Here is a 14,528-nt window from a genome sequence, read left to right on the forward strand (position 1 = left end):
ACATTTATATAGCGCCCAGAAAAAGCGCTATATAAATGTAAGAAATTATTATTATTTTTTTATTGAAATAAAGATAAAAGATCAATATAATAATGAGGGGAAAACACGTATACATAAATGTTGTACAAATATAATAATATTTAATTACAGTTTTTCTGAATTGCTAAAACACTAAACCCCATTCACTGAAACAAATTCTCAATAGCCTGAAACAACTTGTCGAATACATCACTCTTTCTATAAAACATTAAACAAGTTCAGGTAGATAAAACGCTGTTTCCAAATCTCATGCACTCTTTTTGCAAAACTCTAAACACATTCTCACTCACTAAAACACATTTCACACTGTGATGCACTTGTGTTTCACAACACTAAACACAGGCAGGCAAAAGTTAAACACAACTGCAACACTCGTCATCGTTTACACACAACGACTCAAAATTGTTCACACTTATTTCTAATGATGTGATCAAACCAACTGTACATAATACAAGTCAGTTCAGAGTCTTGTATCATGTATGAAGAGTGTGTGTAAGAGGAGGTGAACAAGGAGAAAGAGGATGAGGAAGAGCAGGTGTGTATAGTGTTGTCAAGGCTGGATCTGCTTTAGGGTTTTCCCTTCGCCTGCAGAGACGACATTGTCTGAGATGTGGACAAAGTCCTCAAACATGAAGACGTGAAGCTGAAGCAGAACACGTCCAATCTCTCTCACTGACCGTGATTCTGCAGTGCACAACTCTTCTGAGTGACTGTAACATGCTTTTCATTTAGAGTTTTTTACTGTAACATTTTTGGCTTTAGCAGTTGGGTCACTGTATTTTCACAGTATGCAAGAGCTGAATATACAGACATTCAATACAACACAATATTCTTTCAGTACAATACTACACTTGCAGTGCATACAGTATTTATTCACCTTACTACTGTAAGTTGTCATTACTATACTTTTTACGTAATTTCTAAATTTGTTTATTTTGTTACAATATACTTTTTTCCTGTAACTGCATGCTTTGGATTCTGTGTTCTCCATTTTTCTCTGTAGTGTAATGAATGATCTGTAGTGTTTATTGAGTGATGCGTGTATGATCTGAGAGCAGTGTTTGATTTTGAGCAGATAAAATGGTTTTGAGGCAATTGTTTGATTTTATCAGAAGAGTCAGAGGTTCTCTGAATGTGGTTTTGAGAAAGTGAGTGATAATGAGTGATAAAATGTGTTTTAGCAATTCAGAAAAACAGTAAAAAAAAAAAAAACATGTAAAAACCTGGATAATTACATGGAAAGATACACTGTAAAAAATAAATACTGTAAAAACGCTACAGTAAAAACATGTTAATTGCTTAACAGTTACATTACGGTCCTTACCATATATACGGTGAAAAACTGTAAATGATTTAACATCACATTATATGTGATTTTACTATAAAAGACATGGTTTTTGAGAATATAATTAACTGTTTTTTTTATCGTAAATTATATGGTAATTCATAGTTTAAGGACTTCACCAAAAGTCCCTCCGTTACACAGCACATATGCTTAAATTTTTTTAATATAAATAACTTTGATTTAATATGCACATTAATGTGTTTTGTGTTGCATTTTATGTTATTTAGTTAATGTTTATTGCATTATTTTAGTGTCATGTGTGTTACCATGATGGTAATTTGTCTTTGAGTGTATGACCCTGTGCATCGTCTATACAGTATTGACCATGTTTTACAAACAGGCTGCTTACGATTAACTAATTTATCATGTGGCTTTCTAATGTGCCAACTTCTGGTGGTTATCGATACATTTTAAGGTAAACGGGCAGATTTTGGTAGTTAAAATAGGTATATTATTAGACATTATAACTTAAGTAAAATATACATCCTGTAACTGGAAACATTGACAATGTTTTTTACTGTAAATTTCTGGCAACCACAGCTGCCAGTTTTTCCTCCCCTAAATTTTACAGTGTAAAAAGGAATTTTTTAACAGTGTAAGGAAACTATAAAGTGAATCAAATTCAGTGAAATACTTATTTAGACTTCTCGTCTAATGTAAACACTGTGGAAAAGGTTGGAAACATTTTCTCTATATTACTGTGTTTTTAGCAATACAAAAATATCTAAACAAAATAACCAATTCTACATGCTTTGTTTAAGTGACATTTGTCAAGCCGAGACGGGACTTTGAATGACACTTTGTGTGCTAGGCTATCTCATTTTAAACACATTAGCCAGTAAAACACAGTGAACTAACAATTACAACTTCCTGAAGGAAACAAGGAAAAGCAAATATACCTTAAGCTTAGTGCTCAGGCCAGGGCAATGTCAGATAAAGGTGCCTGCATGCTGCTGTTTTTCTTGAGAAACAAAAATACTATACAGAATGCATTGCATTGCATACCCTACCTGAAAAAGAAATAATTTTAAATGGTTTAAAAATGCCAAAAATTTGTTTCAATTCAGCTTCAAACAAGAGGCCTATTAGCATCTAATAAGTTGTGTAGGGTACCTTAAATAAAATAAGCATAGTTAAGTTAGCAAGCATAGTAGGTTTAAATAAGTTTGGTTCAATAAACAGAGAGAAAGATGAAGAGAGAAAGCAACATTTAAGACAAATACAAGAAAAACCAATAGACTTGTGCTGAGCATGGAAAGACCACGGGAGACGCATGAAATACCAGCACAAATCTCTCAATTTATCAGCCATATCACCAAGTACATCCAAATAACCAAGTAAAGTAAAACTATAAAACATTTAGGGTAAGGTCATTGATTTATAAGCTAAGCATCTTGAGATACATAATATTTCACCCTTGTTAGTATCATTAACTAAAAATACCTTAGAGAGCATACATTGTTAGTTTATTTTTGTTACTTTCTCATTATCTCAACTAAATTTCTCATAAGAAACTAACAGCATGTCTCATCAGTGCCATTTCAGCTTGAGTGAGTCTCTGATTTAAGTAAAAGTAAATTTGCTCATTCGTTAATTATGCAGCAGTAAATACCCTTGTGTTTAGGAATGGATTTTGTGGAAAAAACCAACCAAGAGAAAACTATTTTTAAGTTGACAACTTAACTTTTAAGTTACGACCTCTAGAAAGAAAGACAGAAAATACAATGTCTGGTTTCTGTAACCATGACATTTAGAATCAAACTAATTATGCAAGGCTTCTTCATTCCACTTTGTCCTCAAAAATGCCATTTGGGATTGGCATATTTTTGAAGGGGATTTGGGAGAAGACGGGATATTATGAAATTACAATTCAAATGTTATCAGTTAGATAACCCTGAATAAGCAAACTAAACGGGTTTTTAGAAGATCGATGACTGCTTGAAGGAAAGGCTCATACAGTATTTGATTTATTTTTGTCAAGTACTTCCTGTCTTTGTTTCTTTAAGAACAGTAGCCAACATTTCCTCTTCCATGAGGCCCAATTTGCAGAGATCTGATGTCTATCAGAATAGATCATAGCATACAGTCACAAAGTCCTCCTTTGTAACTGTATTACGCCCATACTGCTCAACATCCAATTTTCCTCATCTGAAACAATGCAACACTGAGGCCATTCACATTTGTAAGTCAAGAAAATATATATATATATATATAAACTATCTACTATTTGCATTATTTGTTTCATCTGTTTTAATGAAAGCAAGTGAAATAAAGAGTGTGAATAAATGTAAGAATAGTGTTTTTATTGAAAGTGGTTGCAAAGCATCAAATAACTATGTAAGTCGTTTAGACTTAAAGGGAAAGTTCACCCAAAAATACAAATTATTTTCATTCTCGGAACACAAATGAAGATATTTTATTTAATGAAATCTGAGAGCTTTCTGTCCCGCCATTGACAGTCTATACAACTACCACTTTGACTATTCAAAACGATCAAAGAGATCGTAAAACGAAACCATATGCATCGGCAGTTTAGTCCAAATTTTCTGAAGAGACACGATCGCTTTATATGATAACCAGATTGAATTTAGGCTTTTATTTAAATATAAACATTGATCAGCTAACAGAAGCTCAACCGAACCTGCTTGACACGTGAGAACAAACCTCTTGGGGAAGTTCAAATGTGCTGCATAATAGAGATGTTCCGATACCCTTTTCCCTTCCCGATACCTGGACTCAGGGTATCGGTCGATACAGAGTACTGATCCGATATCTAGGTGTGTATCTATACAGCTGCAATTCATACTAGCCCTGTATGAATTGATAGAATTATTTTATGGTGTGCTTTAGACTTATCCCTTAATAAAACATGAAAAATACATACAGTGAACTAGAGTATTTTTATTATCTGACATACATGTCACACTCACAGCAATATATTATTTATTTTTCTTAAGTGAAAAAGAACTTAAAATGCAGCCACACATCTAACACTTTAAACTGAAAAAGGTATTTTAGATTTACAATATAACTGTACAAAAAAGTGCAACAAATAAATCTAGGAATCTAATAATTTATATATGAATAATATAAGAAAATAACCTCTTTATAGCTTAAAGTCAAGAAACAATTTTGTTAAATACACGGCATTTCAGTTTTGACAGCGGCTGGTCATCCAGCAAAATAAACTCGATAATTTTGTGGGTTATATTTATCGCTCGTTGGCTGTCTTTTGAAAACTTTTCTCTTCATTTGAATGAAGCTTCCAGAGATTGTTGATTCTGGCGCGGCTCATCCTTCTCTGCCCTTGCCATCGTGTGACGCGTCTTCAAATGCTTTATTAAGTGTTGAAGCTGCTAATCTTGTGCCACCCCTCGAAATTGCAGTATGGCATATGAGACATGTCGCCGTTTTACTGGCTGGTTGGTCCAGTCTTAAATACTGCCAAACAGCGGAGATACTGCTAGCGCGCGCTTTCTTCTTCGCTGCTCTAAACAGTGGTTGCTTGTGGCAACAGCACGACTTCCTGTGTTGCCACAACCAACCACTGTTTAGAGCAGCGAAGAATTGATCTCCGATTTGCAGCATTAAAGGGTTGCTTCCTTGTGGGCCTGAGGCGAGAGTTCAAGAGATTTCCAGGATGCATGCGCGAGAACTGACGTTCTTCTTCTACTACTATCTACAGTGCGCGTCTTCCTCTGCTTGTAAGATGCGCGCTGTGTAGTAGAAGAAGATCGTCAGTTCTCGCGCATGCATCCTGGAAATCTCTTGAACTCTCGTCTCAGGCCCACAAGGAAGCAATGGGAATAGTCGAATAAAGTCGTTATTTTTTCGCACAAAAAGTATTCTCGTCGCTTGATAAACTTATAGTGGAGCCACTGTAGGCACATGAAATATTTAAACATGTTCTTTAATGACTTTCTGGGCCGTCAAGTGTCATTCCCTTAGGCAGCCTATGTAGCAGTGATCCACCTCTCAGTTTTATTAAAAAATATCTTCATTTGTGTTCCGAAGATGAACGAAGGTCTTACGGGGTTGGTACAGCATGGGGGTGAGTAATTAATGACTTAATTTTCATTTTTGGCTGAACTAACCCTTTAAGCAAAGCTAGCGTGCATAACTAGTTATTGTTTAAGAAAAGGGTATCGGATCAGTACATGGGTAGAAGTACTCGCCGATACCAGAATTTGTATTGGTATCGGCGGCATTTCCGATACTAGTATCGGAACAATTCTACTGCATAACACGAGAATGAACCTCATTGGATCTCGCATGTCAAGCGAACATGCTTCAGCTTCTGTTTATCACAACTGATGTGTAAGTTGATGAATGTTTATACGCAAATAAAATCCTAAATTCAATCTGTTCATCATATAAAGTGATTGTGTAAAATGTGTAAAAACCGCTCAATTAATATGGATAAGTTCTAACTTTCTGAAGTGTCAGTGTTGAATTTGAAACGACATGAGGGTGAGGGTAATTTATGACAGAATTAAAATTTTTGGGTGAACCATCCCTTTAATTCAGAAGACATTAAGTGGCCTCAATGTAAATTCATATAGAAAGACTCCGTTTTTCTTCTCATATGATTTTTAGAGTACTTGTGCCTGGGCTAAACACCAGATTGCACCCACTAAATGACCACTGCACAGCAAAGCATGAACAATATCTCAGATGCTCATTATGGCAGAGTAAGCATCAACGCAAGCTTGACGTTTGAGAGACGAAAGACAGCGTGACTCTTCAGTTGAGGACATGCCCGAGTATTTCACTGACATCTGCAGTAAGAACGGAATTGTATATTCAGGAATGTCAGCCCGCGCACTCTGCTTTCCCTACTACAAGGATGTTATTATGTAGCTACTGCTCAGTCTGAAGACTGGATAAGGTCCAGCAAGAAGGAAGGAAAACAATGTCAAAGAGGGCCTTTTCCATAGGTTTACAGCATGGTGCCAATCAGAGAACTGGAGCTCTGTCAAAGAGACCGAAGCCAGAGCAGAACCGCATCAGAAGAGCATTCTGCTTAAAAAAAAACACACACAACTGAAGACTGCCACACATTAATCTGGCACCACGTACATGTCTGTTGCACATTATGACGTCTTCATAGAAAACATCAATCCTTATAATCCAGAAAAACCGTAGAAGAAAAGAAATCACTAATTGTGATTCACAAAGCGAGCTTAACTTCCAAGCCAAGAATATTTAAACGTTTAGGATAATGAAGAAAAATAAGATAACCGAGACTGCTAGATCATCATCATATAGATATTAAAGAGACCATGGATCATCTGCAATTTTAAAACTCTGAGTATAAGCAAACAACAGATAAAGTCTCAAGTAAAAGGATACAGTAAGCCAACAACAGAAACAATTCAAGTCCTGATTCGCTCACTTAAATGTCAATGCTGACCTCCAGTGGCACAATGAATTCACCCTCTCTTAAATAAATTCTTATTTAGATTTAATAGGAAAATCTCTATGTATAAGTACAATACAATCAGATTTTTAAACAACTTTCAGAAACCTCACTGAATGTTCCAAAACAATGTGTTAGCCAATCACAAACGGAAACAGCGTATAATATATTTTAAAAATACACTGACAGTGACAGTGTTTTAAAAAACGTACTTAATAGTCAACAGTGTTTTACACTATGAACTGGTAAAAACAACACAATTACACACAAAGTAACTGATCTGTTCAGAATAAATACACAGCCTAAAAAATATGAATTGAAAATATATTCATTGAAATGATGAAAAGGCTCAATCTTCCAAAAGGTGTGTGATTTAAAAAAGAAAATGTGTTGTGAGTGGGTGTTGACATTGCTAAACTGTGCATATAGTCATGTGATGTTTGGCGGGTACTTCATACCCAGAGCAACATGCTACACTAGTTGCTCAAAGTCAAAGCCATAACTTTACATAACATAACAAGTGAGCCTAGTTCACAGATCTGATCGTCCCCATGGATTGTACCTATGAGATTTTTTAAAAGATAGGCTAGATCTGGCACACTTTCCTATAATTTCTCATACACTACCATTCAAAAGTTTAAGTTAAGTTTGTTTTTGAAAAGTCTCTTAAGCCTGGAACACACCAAGCCGACGCCGACGAACTAGCGCCGATGAAAGCCGACTGTGTTGTCGCCTCTCGTCGGGGTAAAAAGCTGCACTTGAACACACCGAGAGAACTACTGCCGACTGTCAGCTAGAATGCGCGTTCTGCGCCTGCGTGTAATGAGACAACTGTCTATTTCTGCAGATATATTCTCTATATTCGTCATTCAAAAAGGGGAAACCGACGCTGCAGATACACATACCGTAAACAAAGCAGTGCGTGCTTACCGTTTTAAATATCAATCCTGCTAAACACTTTCTTTATTCCACTCCGCTCGTGTTAATATTGAAATATTCGCCAAGGAACACCCAGGTAAGATGACGTAACATAAGAACAGCCTTCTATCTGTAGAGTTTTGACTTCTTTGCTTGCTGTGTTTTGCTATTATTCTCGTGCATGACTCTTTCACTAAGCTGAACAGCCAATCAGAGTTCCCTCTTTCACCGACGGCCCGACGCCGATTCAACATGTCGAATCGGCCGAAACAAAGGCGACGAGGACCAATTTCAGCCGACGGCACGGAACCGTGCGTAACACACCGAGGAAACTCAGTCGGCCGACGCACAAAAACTGCCCGACGGTCGACCGTCGGCTTGGTGTGTTCCAGGCTTTATGCTCTGAAGCCTCATCATTTGATCAAAAACACAGTAATATTAATAATATTACAGAAATATTTACAATTTAAAAATAGCTGTATACTAATTCATATTTTAAAATGTAATTTATTCTTGTGATGGTGAAGTTGAATTTTCACCATCATTACTCCAGTCTTCAGTGTCACATGATCCATCAGAAATCAGTCTAATATGCTGATTTGCTGCTCAAGAAAAATTCCTTATTATTATCAATGTTAAAAACAGCTGTTGCTTAATATGTTAATGTAAAATGTGATACATTTCATCAGGATTGTTTGACTAATAGAAAGTTTAAAAGAACAGCATTTATTTGAAATAGAAATCTTCAGCAACATTATTCATGTCTTACTTATGGTAAGACTATAGTTTAGGGTTCAATTCTCCCTATTATTGCTTATTAGCATGCATAGGCCTATTACTAGGATATTGGCTATTTATTAGTACTTATAAAGCACATATTCATTTCTTATTCTGCATGACCACATTCTACATCCCTAACCATACCTAATACTTAGTACAGCCTGTTCTCACGTAAATGCGTCTTTTATAGCACGCATTGTGTATTATCGTGCAATTTATACGTGCATATGATACGCAGTTTTCGCGTGCATTTGATACGCAGTTCATTTGCGTGTAATACACACGCACCCCACACCACTAATTCTACCCAAACGTATAATACACACGCACCCCACACCACTACTAAACCTATCCTAACCAACCCATGCGTATCCTATGCACGTAAAAACTCATTTTCGCGTATAAATTACACGATAAACACACTGCGTGCTATAGAGACGCATTTAGTGTGATCGGGTTGAATAGTAACAACTACCTATTAATAAGCAGTAATTAGAGGAGTTAATCGAGGCAAAATTCATAGTTAATAGTTAATAGTGAGAACTGGACCCTAATCTAAAGTGTGACCAAACTGTTGAACCGTAGTGAACATTCAGAAAAGAATCAGATTCATTTGTCAACAATCACTATTTTCAGTGACATAGAAACTAAAGTCCAAAAATTGTGACAAACCATCTCTACAGCATTCTCTTCAGCTTTTGTGAGAGTTTTGGACTGCCTTTCTCCTTCAGAGTTCAGAAACAGCCCTACAAAAAAAGAGGGATTTACGTCTAACAGTTTCTTTAAGTTGCCCCTTTACCCTCATGGATTGCTCAGGTCATGAAACAAATAACAAGCTTGACATTTAGACTCAGCAAAGAAAGGACATAATATCTCACTACTCAGAAATGGAAAATTGCAGAAGCAGTGGGAGGTCTTCCATTGATGAGGTTAGACTCTAAAAGCGCAGTCTACCTGAAATGGTTGCCATGATGACAATAAAAAAGCAAGACAAAAAAAATCATGATTGTGTTCAATGGGCAAACTGGGATAATGTCAGTAGCCATTTTAAGGTATTTGATAGAAAATGACTGTTCTCATGTGAAAAAAGATGCATTACTATCTGAGTCATTCAAACATTTGGTACCCTTCAGGAGCATCCAGCCAACCTATTAAATGTGCATGAATACTTAACTCTCAGGCTAATTGCCACACAAATAACAATCCTTTCGAGATACTCCTGTGAAAATCAAATAACCCTACTATTCATGAGCAAAGACTTTCCCCGAGTAGGATGCCAATAAAAATAAATGAGGAAGGTTGTTTGTGCCCCAGACATAAAATACTGAAGATGTACAATCTGTCTAACATTAACAAACATTATACAACAAAGTTTAACAGATCATTAGTTAAAATTCAAAAAATGGTTGTCATTAATATTTGATTGATATCATTTAAAGGGGTCATCATGAACTAAGAAATCAAATTTTCCATGTCATCATACTATAAGAATATCCTGTAAGTTTCAGAACTGAAAACTTCCTTGTTGGTCCAAAAACAGCTTTTATTGTGTTACCAAGCCCAGCGAACGACTCGTCCTGCAGGGTATATGCAGGAATCTTGAAGTTAATTTTAATACCTTTTCAAGACTTTTTCAAGACCTTCTCAATATTTTTTAATACCTCACCGCCACTTCAAGCTGTAACCATTTACATCAGTGATACTTTTAACTTAACAGTTTTAGTTCGTGATAAAGACTATAGACCACTCTGATAAAAAAAAAAAAATCAAATAGGCTGGGATAGTAAATCAAAGCAAAGTTTATTAAAAAACAAAACAAAACTTTGCTCCACCCTCAACAACAATCATGCTGACATGTGCCTCAGTTCTTTGTTTAAAAAAAAAAAAAAAAAGACTAAATTCACACACTTTTACGATGTTTTAGGGACTCAAACTGTTGGACAGCTAATTCAGAAAAAATTAGGGATGCACCGAAATGAAAATTCTTGGCCGAAACCGAAAACCGAAAAAGAGGAACCCAAGGCCGAAAAAACGAAAACCGAAACACCGAAAGAAATTATGCCAATTATAAGTACCGTTGCATTTATGGTTATGACTGTGTACAAACTTTACTAAAATTAAGGCATTGCAATTGCATAAATTAACATTTTCAAAGAATAAATCAATTACAAATTATGCAAATATTTATTTAGCACAATGCACTGTATAAAATAAAATTCAAACTAAAATGTTTAACTTGACCCCACTCATGTGTACATTAAATAATAATCTGCTGGCCTGCAGAAAGGTTTTAAAATGAAATGTTCTCTCATAAAAACAAAGCCGAGCACGAACTTCTCATCACACCAGCACCCAGTTTGCACGTCTAAATTAGTTAATTAAATTTAAAAAATGAGCATACACTAGCATAAAAAGCCATTTTAATGAACAAAGGTCCATGTTTAATACAAATGTACACGAAACTTAATGAAATATGTTTAGTGAAATTAGAAAATATTTAAGAGAGCGTTAATTTAGAACATATTCCTATACATATTTTTTTGTAATGTCACAAGTAATAATCTCAGGGTTTACTGGGTTTTACATGATTATTTTTGTATTGGTGGTGGTACTGAAAAATAAACATTGTCACGTGTTTATCTTTCTTCTTCTCACCGATTCCTGATGGTTAGAGGACAGTTACTTTAGTCGTCCCCTGTCGTTTCAAAGAATAGTACAACGGCGAGCGCGTCAGGTATAAACGCCTCGACCGTTTGGAGAGGTGCGCGCGCTGTCTGTGGAGACTCGCGCTGCGGAGCAGTGTTGCCAGATTGGGACGGTGATTTCCAGCCCAAAAGCTCACCAAAACCCGCCCACTACAAGAAAAAACCGCCCAAAATTTTACTGCCAAAATAATGTGATATAATTTCATTACCATGTCATTTAAGGTTGATAAGCACAATTTGTATCTCCTTAAAACAAAATAACGATGATAAAATTAAATAAAAAATAAATAAATTTTCCAGCAAAACAGATCAAAACAGGGCAATAATTAAGGAGAATTAGCCAATATGACTAAAATGTCCAGGTGGACACTGTCAAAACGGCAATCAAGAAATGAACCGATGACTTTAACCCTCGGAAGTACACATTGCAGAACATAACGCAGAATTTAGCAGTCAAAACGGATTCATCGTTGATTCAAACCTTTTTCAGCAGCTGTCAGGGACAAGTAGAGTGCAGTCTGGATGGTGTAAAGTTGCAGATGTTTGGTTAGGCTAGTGTGCACATATGACATGGACAGGAATCGTCCCATATTTGATTTCAATTCAAGTCATTCAACTGTGCTCTCCTCTCAAGAGTTATATTCACCATAGAGTGATCTCCTTCCACGTGTGCGTTTTTTAGAGTTGCTCACTACTGTACACTCTTTTGTATAGTAGGCTATGTCACTTTGCCTTAGCGATCACTTGAATATACAGCTACAACTTCTCGCGCTCAATCGCGTCTGCCTGCGGATCGCTGATTGGCTAAAAGTGCGTGCTCGTCGGTGATGTCAACACTAACGCCAGCTGACCCTGCATGAGCGTGTGTGTACAGTAATGTCATGATGACTGATTTTATGGACTTCATGCACTTTAGTTTCGTTTTTTTAACCAATTAGACTTTAAAATGTAGATGTTTGAAAACCGCCGAAATGATCCCAAACCAGCCCAAATTTTGACCACCCGCCCAAACCCTTTTTTACCCGCGCAATCAAATTCAAAACCGCCCAATTTGGCGGGAACCCGCCCAATCTGGCAACACTGCTGCGGAGGCAGGCGAAAGTATAAACAAGGCTTCCGTCTCCTCGCGGGTTCAGATATACTGAAATACGTCCACACCGCAGACATGTTGCTTCAGACAAGCACGTGCAGGTCGCGCTTTCTGTTTGCGTCATCACAACATTTCGGCGATAAAAGTCTTTTTTGGTGATAAAAGTCTGGTGATATTGTTTCGGTGATAAAAGTCATCCCTAGAAAAAATACTTTCAAAATTTAAGACTTTATAAAGCCGTGATAAGACTTTTTAATACTTTTTAAGGGTCTTAATTTTCCCAAAATTGATTTATCACCTTTTAATACTTTTCAAGACCCCGCGGATACCCTGTCCTGGCATGTGCCTATTTATGACGTAATAGATAGTAGGCTTGCTACGGTAGTCGGTGTTACCGGTGTTACAAGGTGTTCAGTCGCAACACCGGTTTCATCACTTGCCTACCGCGGCACCGCAAGAAAAAAAAAAATGTATTTAACGCAATTATGCAGTATCCGTTTTTTTCTGTTACCCGTTGACTACCGTTGTATGATCACGCTCTTTTTAATGTGAATGCTTTTAAGACTAAAGAGACCACGCTGTAAGTCCTGCCTATTACTAGTCTCGCGTAGCCAGACCTTCAGACTGACGGCTGAAGGTCTGGAATTCATAGCAGCTTTCTTTGGCCAAGGCCCGCCCATAAGGCCGTTTGACCGACATGTCAAACAACCAATTACAGTTCGTTTCGTTCAGCATCACGTTTCGGGGCGTGGAAATCTCCCCACAACAACAGCGTGCAACAAGTCAGTCAGCATAGAAAATCAAAGAAGGAGAAGAAAACTCCAAGAGTCTATGCCGTGAACCTCGCATACTTTTGAGAATCCTACGTTTAACTGATCTTGATAAATGCTCATTGTCACTAATGTAAACACAACAGTTTTTCTTCCGCAATCACACGTCTGCGCTTTGTTTCCCGGCGGACCGAAAATAAACGCGACACTCGCGCCCCCCGGAAATCCGATAAAATTCAACCAATCAGATGACGACTTCGACATTCCTGAAGTGTTTCCAGTTAAGTGTACCATATGCATCAGACGTTTAGCCAACGTTCCGTGGGCGTGACGTCTGAGGCTGAGACTAGCCTATTACACACACACACACAAATAGAAAAGACGCGTCAGTAGTATCGAGTTCTCTTTTGGGCTTGAACAAACCGTAACACACAAATTATGCCAAAATGTCGGATTTGTCGAGTGTCCTCATAAGATCAATCTTAAATGATTTAAATAAAGTCTTAAATGAACGTAGAGATTTGTGAGAAAATGGGACGAGTGTCAGATTGCGTCTCTGTCAGCAGCGGCTGGTCTTGAAGTGTCATTATGTTAATCAAAGAACGATAAGAGAGTAAATGACTCACTCAGACCCGGTGTGGTGCCGAATTCTGACCCCCGCCAAATTAATACCCCCCTAGTATGGTAGGTTTAGGATTAGTTGTGGGCGAGGGGTTAGGATTAGGGGTGGGGTTAGGATTAGGCAATCAGGTACTGATTTCAACGAGGGGGGTAATAATTTGGCAGGGAGCCGAAATTCGGCACAACACCGGCGCCAGGAGGATTATTAAACCGATTATCAATGTATTTTTGTTATTTTCATTTTATCTTTCCTGATAAAGCATTGTTTATGAGCGCTGCGCTGCTTTGTGTACAGCCGTTACTGGGGAAACCACTGTTTCTGACGCGCCTCCATCGCCTCCTGATGGCACCTCTTTGCTCATCATTTTGTGCAAACCTGTGTTAAAGGTGCAGTGTGTGATTTTTAGCGGCATCTAGCGGTTCGGTTGCGAGTTTGCACTAAGGGCTCAGCCCACTGCTCACCCCTCCCTTTCGAAGAAACTACGGTGGCTAAAACGGGACAAACATATCGTCATCTGAGACAGCAGAGAATAGCCAGAGTAAGCCAAGAGTGTGTAACATTGTCACTGTTTCTGTACCACAGTCCATTATAAACCACATCATGGATAAAGTATACAAAGCCATAGTCAGGTGAGGATCAAGGCTCTTAATATATAATATAATAGTAATCAGCTGATTGTCTCACAAACGTAACCAGCACATTTCTCCCCACATAGCAAACCCATAATACAGCGAGGGGGAAGAACCACATGAAACTATGCAAATATATATTTTTTCTAACAGGGTAGTAAAAGTTTGAGCCCAAAGGTGAGCGCGGCAAAAATGACATGATTGTAACAGC

At 37.4% G+C, this 14,528-nt stretch overlaps 1 protein-coding gene across 1 annotated transcript in view; it reads right to left on the reverse strand.

The window, feature by feature from the left end:
• Nucleotides 1-14,528, reverse strand: part of vta1 (vesicle (multivesicular body) trafficking 1) — a 42,785-nt gene that overhangs the window by 23,299 nt on the left and 4,958 nt on the right. The window lies entirely within an intron of this gene.

Source organism: Rhinichthys klamathensis, unplaced genomic scaffold (genome assembly GCF_029890125.1).
Source record: "Rhinichthys klamathensis goyatoka isolate OS25496 unplaced genomic scaffold, OSU_Roscu_1.1 h1tg000281l_1, whole genome shotgun sequence".
In the NCBI taxonomy this organism is placed as follows: Eukaryota; Metazoa; Chordata; class Actinopteri; order Cypriniformes; family Leuciscidae; genus Rhinichthys; species Rhinichthys klamathensis.